Below are 6739 nucleotides of genomic sequence, written 5' to 3' on the forward strand. Positions count from 1 at the left end.
AGTCAGGACAGAGCTGGTACGAAAGATGGTTTAGTCGGTCCCCCTGGATTACCACCCTGATCTCCTCCATTATGGGTCCCCTAATCATAATTCTCCTGATTCTACTAGTTGGGCCTTGTATCCTAAATCGGCTAGTTCAGTTTATGAAGGACCGGCTCTCCGTCATACAGACGTTAGTGCTAACCCAGCAGTATCATCAACTCAAGCAGCTGGAGACGGAGATTGACTCTCCCTAGACCCGTAGAATGAAAGATTCCATTCTAAGCTAGAAGAAAAATGGGGGAATGAAAGAATAAAGCCCTAACATAATGCTGGCAACACTATTTTGCAAGACTGGAGCAGTGCAGGGTCAGAGGCAAGGCGGGACAGATGCCCAACAGCAGGATATCTGCGGTTGGGCGCCTGAAACATCCGTCTTCCCGCCTTCTCTGTTCCGGCTACGTGACTCAGTTCACGTCCATCTTCCCGCCTTCTCTGTTTCGAATATGTGACCTAACTATGGCTTTGTTCAAACCGCCCAATCAGATCCCTGTAACTATGCTTCTCGCTTCTGTAACCGTGCTTCTTGCTCCCGAGCCCTATAAAAACCTGTCACCCCAACCGAGAGGCGCGCAAGTCCTCCGAGAGACTTTGTCGCCCCGGGTACCCGTGTATCGAAATAAACCTCTTGAGGCTTGCATCCGAAGGCTGGTTTCACTGTTCCTTGGGAAGCGGAGTCTCCCCGTCTAGAGAGGCTCGACTGGAAGTCTTTCAATATGTGCATAACAACAGTTAATTTTTAGAATGTTTATAAAACAAAAAAAAAGCTCTGAATTTGAAAGAGATCAAGTAGCAATATATAGGAGAGCTTGGAGGAAAGAAAAGAAAGGGAGAATTGATAAAACCATATTATAATCTCAAAAATAGAAGAAATAATTTAATAAAATAAAAAGTAGAAAAAGGAAAGTTGAGGAAGCATTGCAGAAGAGATAAATGTTGTAAGAGCTAGTGCTCACCCATTTTGTACCTCATGAGATGCCTTGGCATAAATATAAGACTTGGTAAGGCCTAGATGTGTTGGGATTGTGAAACGCATCTATATATATATATATATATATATATATATATATATATATTAGAATATATATAATATATATATAGATATACCTATATATATCTAATATATATTAGAATATATATATTAGAATATATATAGAACATATATATTAGATATATATATTAGAATATATATCTAATATATATATTAGAATATTCTAATATATATATATATTAGAAGGTTGTTTCTGAGATGCAGGTTTTAGAATCTGATATATAATTCAGCTTTAAAAATATGTGTCTTATTTATCACTCATACTTAGGAATTAGATTGTTATCTTGCCCTCTGCGTGGAAGATTCAGCATATGAGAAAAATTGGGGAGAGGTGTTTTTATTACTGGTCACCTTCATTTAGATTAAAATTATGTAGTGACCAGGAAAAATACCTAAGGCTAGATTCAATCATTACTTTAAGTTGAAAAGGAACTATCAACTAATATGTTAAAAGACAAAATTAGGCTTCTTAGAAAGTCAAACTCTGAGGGAAAGTTTTTTATTTGAAGTTATCTGGCTAGTTGGTGTAATAGATCAACACATCATGTTTCATACTTGGAGAAAAAGCCAAAACACTTTAAGATGATTTTAATAAAAAGGAATAGGAAGTTTAAAATTATATTAGAGATTCAAAAGTATAAATGTGGGCATAAAATATTGATTGAATAAATGACATTAGTCCAGGTGCTAGATTAAATATTAAGAACTACAACTTTTCTGTAGAAATATCTTCAAATAGAAAATGCAGTGCTTCCATTTTTAGAGCAGGGTGTGATTTTCACTTAAGGTATACAAGCATATCAGTAAAAAGTTTTAGAACTGAACTACAAACACAAAACAGCGGACTCCAAGATGGCGGCAAGCAGAGCGCATCGTTTTGGAGAGGCAGAAGACATGAATCTCCGGAATTGGTGAGTGGAGAGTCAATCAATCGAAGTTAGAATTTTGACTTTTGGGCTTTCTAAATGAGAGGGGACACCACAGAAACATGGAGTGATTGTAGAGGCAGCAGAGACAGTGCTCCAGGCCCCTTACAGCTGCGGTCTGCTGTAACTACCCATTGAACACCCATCCCCTCCTTGGACACACGTCCCACTCAGGGCCCTCCGGACCCTCGGAGCGTCCCCTCCCCCATCCCGCCAAAGCGATCCCGAGCTAGAATGCAGCAGGAAGTGCAGTGGAGCTCACATCCCAAGCAGCCAGAGCACACTAACCCCAGAAACCTCCTCACAGGAGGAGTGCAGGCCCAATCACAGAGCTCCAACCACTGAGCGCTAACCACAGAGACTCAGATCCACAATACAATTCTTCCTGGATATCAAAGCTGCAAAGCTCAGTGTCTGGGACCCAAGATGGGTGGAGGCAGGGAGGCAGGGCTCCAGACCCCGCAGCCACAGCGGAGAGCAGTAACGACCTGCTGAACGCCAACACTCAGAGGAGAACACACCCCACCTAGGGCCCTCTCGCCGAGCTCTTGACCCGCGGAACACCCCCCCCACTACCACCACCACCCAGCTCTGCAGGAGTGCACGCACCGCCATACTCCACCCCACCAGAGCATATGCCCAGTACAGTGCTAGCCACAGAGACTCAGATCCACAGTACAACCCTTCCCAGACCCCCAAGTCTGCAAGTGGCAGCACAGAATACACAGGGCTGCCCAGCCAGTGATTGTATGGGCCATCCAACCCCTCAGTGGCAGAAAACCAGCTGAATAGACACCAAAGACCAGCAGACTTGTAAAATCAATACACGCGGGCATTCTTCAACAGCGCTTGTGATCCCTTAGCGCCTGCAACAACATCAGTGCCTGCAGGGCACCCCTCTCACACACTGAAGGCCTCTTCATTCACCAACACCCTGTCCCTTAGGACACACCCACAAGCACACGCTCAAACAAATGCTACCCCGCATTTGTCCTTCTGCGCCTGCGAACTTTCCTTCTACAGGTATAGCTGAATAACCAACGCACACACTGAAACCACTAGAACTCACCCATTTTCCTGAAGAATTCTCCAGATACCAGAGAAAAACCAGTCTGACCTGCAGAAGCCAGGGACAGACAGTGAACACTACGGATAACCAAATGGCTAGAGGTCGGCAAAAGAACACAACCAATGCAAATCAAGATATCATGGCTTCACCAGCAACCTCCAAAATTATTGGACACTCCAACTCAGCAGAAACACATGAAAATGATTTTAAAGCTATGATTATCCAGTTATTTGAGGCACATAAAGAGGAAACCAACAAATCTCTCAGAGAAATAGTCATAGAGATTCAAACAGTTAAAGAGGATACAAAAAAATCCCTTAAAGATTTGGCCTCCCAAATAGAAACAAAGAAAAACGAAGTGAATGAAGAAGCTCTTAAAGAAATGCATGCAAATATAGCCAAACAATTGGAGGCAGAAGCAGAAGCACTAAGAGAGGAAACAAACAAAAATTAGAGACCATCTTGGAGACACAGGAATCCACACTCAAACAGATGAAGGAAATGTTGCAAGACATGAAAACAGAATTAGAATCAATAAAGAAAACACAAACAGAGAAAACCCTGGAACTGAAGAACTTAGAGAAAAGAGAAGGAATCACAAAGGTAAGCATCACTAATAGAATACAAGAGATGGAAGAGAGAATCTCGGGTGCTGAAGATACACTCACAGAAATTGATACGTCTCTCAAAGCAAAAATAAAATCAGAAAAATCCCAAACACAAACCATCCAAGAATCAAGGATGCCATTAAAAGGCAAAATCTAAGAATAATAGAAATTGAAGAAGAAAAGGGGTCCAGGCTACAAAGTCCAGAAAATATTTTCAAGAAAATAATATAAGAAAATTTTCCCAACCTAAAGAAAGAGATGTCCACAAACATACAAGAGGCCTACAGAACACCAAATAGACTAGACAAGAGAAGAAACTCCTCACACCACATCATAGTCAAAATACTTAATCTACAGAACAAAGAAAAGATACTAAAAGCAGAAAGGGAAAAAGGCCAAGTAACATATAATGACAAACCTATCAGAATCACACCGGACTACTCATCAGAAACTATGAAAGCCAGAAGGGCCTGGGGAGATATCATGCAGGCCCTAAGGGACCACAGATGCCAACCTAGACTACTTTACCCAGCAAAGCTTTCAATCAACATAGATGGAGAAAATAAAATATTCCACGACAAAACTAAATTTAAGCAATATTTGAACAACAACCCAGCTCTACAAAACATACTAGAAGAAAAATTCCAATCCAATGAAAACAAATACACCCAAGAAAACATAGGTTAAAGATAATTTCCAACAAAAATCAAAAGCAAACAAGCAATGATTCACAGTAACACCGCCAACTCCACAATAATAGGAAATAACATTCAATGGTCATTATTATCTATCAACATCAATGGACTCAACTCTTCAATAAAAAGACACAGACTAACAGAATGGGTATGGAAACAGGAACCAACATTCTGCTGCATCCAAGAAACACACCTACACAACAAAGATAAACATTACCTCAGAGTAAAAGGCTGGCAAACAGTTTTTCAAGCAAATGGACCCAAAAAAACAAGCAGGAGTGGCTATCCTAATATCTAATAAAATAGATTTTGAGCCAAAACTAATCAAAAAAGACAGAGGGGCACTACATTTTCATCAAAGGAAAAATTCACCAAAAAGACATCACAATTCTAAACATCTAGGCCCCAAATACAAGAGCACCTACATTCATAAATGAAACATTATTAAAGTTTAAACCACACATTGATCGCAATACCCTAATAGTGGGTGACTTAAACACCCCACTCTCACCAAGGGTCAGATCAACTAGACAGAAAACAAATAGGGAAATAAAAGCACTTACAGAGTCCCTAAATCAAATGGACCTAATAGACGTCTACAAATCTTTCCACCCAAACTCAAAAGAGTATACCTTCTTTTCAGCACCCCATGGAACCTTCTTCAAAATAGACCATATAGTTGCTCACAATGCAAGCCTCAACAGATATAATAAGATTGAGATACTTCCTTGTATTCTATAGGACCATCATGGACTAAAGCTGGACATCAACAACAATGGAAATAACCAAAAACCTACACGCACATGGAAACTGAACAACTTGTTACTCAATGACAGCTGGGTTAAGGAAGAAATAAGGAAAGAAATTAAAGACTTCCTAGAACTCAATGAAAATGAAGGCACAACATACCCAAATTTATGGGACACATTGAAAGCAGTGCTCAGAGGAAAATTTATAGCACTAAGTGCCTTCAAGAAGAAATTTGTAACATCACATACAAGTAACTTAATGGCCCAACTGAAAACCCTAGAAAAAAAGAAGCAGATACACCCAAGAGGAGCAGAAGGCTGGAAATAATCAAACTCAGGGCTGAAATCAATCAATTAGAAACAAATAAAACTATTCAAAGAATCAATGAAACAAAAAGCTGGTTCTTTGACAAAATCAACAAGATAGACAAACCCTTAGCCAAACTAACTAAAAAGCAGAGAGAATCCACCCAAATCAGCAAAATCAGAAATGAAAAAGGGGGCATAACTAGAGACACTGAGGAAATTCAAACAATCATTAGGTCATACTACAAAAGCCTATATGCCACAAAATTTGAAAATCTGAACGAAATGGACAATTTTCTTGATAGATTCCATCTACCAACATTAAGTCAAGATCAGGTACAAAGACTGAATAGCCCTATATCCCCCAAGGAAATTGAAGCAGTCATTCACAGTCTCCCCTCCAATAAAAGCCCTGGGCCCGATGGTTTCAGCGCAGAATTCTACCAGACCTTCAAAGAAGTGCTAATACCAATTCTCCTCAAACTATTCCACAAAATAGAAACAGAAGGAACACTACCAAACTCATTCTATGAAGCAACAGTCACCCTGATACCCAAACCACACAAAGACCCAACAAAAAAAGAGAACTTCAGACCTATCTCTCTTATGAATATTGATGCAAAAATACTCAATAAAATACTTGCAAACCGAATCCAAGAACACATCAAAGATATCATCCACCATGACCAAGTAGGCTTCATCCCAGGCATGCAAGGGTGGTTCAACATACTGAAATCCATTAATGTAATCCACCACATAAGCAAACTGAAGGAGAAAAACCACATGATCATGTCCTTGGATGCCAAAAAAGCATTTGACAAAGTCCAACACCCATTCATGTTTAAAGTATTGGAGAGATCAGGGATAAAAGGCACATACTTAAACATAATAAGGGCAATATACAGCAAGCCAACAGCCAACATCAAACTCAATGGAGAGAAACTTAAATCAATCCCACTGAAATCAGGGACAAGACAAGGCTGCCCACTCTCTCCATACCTCTTCAACATAGTACTTGAAGTCCTAGCCAGAGCAATAAGACAACTAAAGGAGATCAAGGGGATACAAATTAGAAAGGGCGAGGTCAAAGTGTCACTATTTGCAGATGATATGATAGTATACATGAGTCACCCCAAAAATTCAATCAAAGAACTCCTTCAGCTGATAAACACCTTCAGCAAAGTGGCAGGATACAAAATCAACTCAAAAAAATCAGAAGCCCTCCTTTACACAAAAGAGAAAAGGGCTGAGAAAGAAATTAGGGAAACAACACCCTTCACAATAGCCACTAATAAT

This window comes from Psammomys obesus, unplaced genomic scaffold, assembly GCF_907164565.1.
Source record: "Psammomys obesus unplaced genomic scaffold, mPsaObe1.curated_primary_1811, whole genome shotgun sequence".
NCBI lineage: Eukaryota > Metazoa > Chordata > Mammalia > Rodentia > Muridae > Psammomys > Psammomys obesus.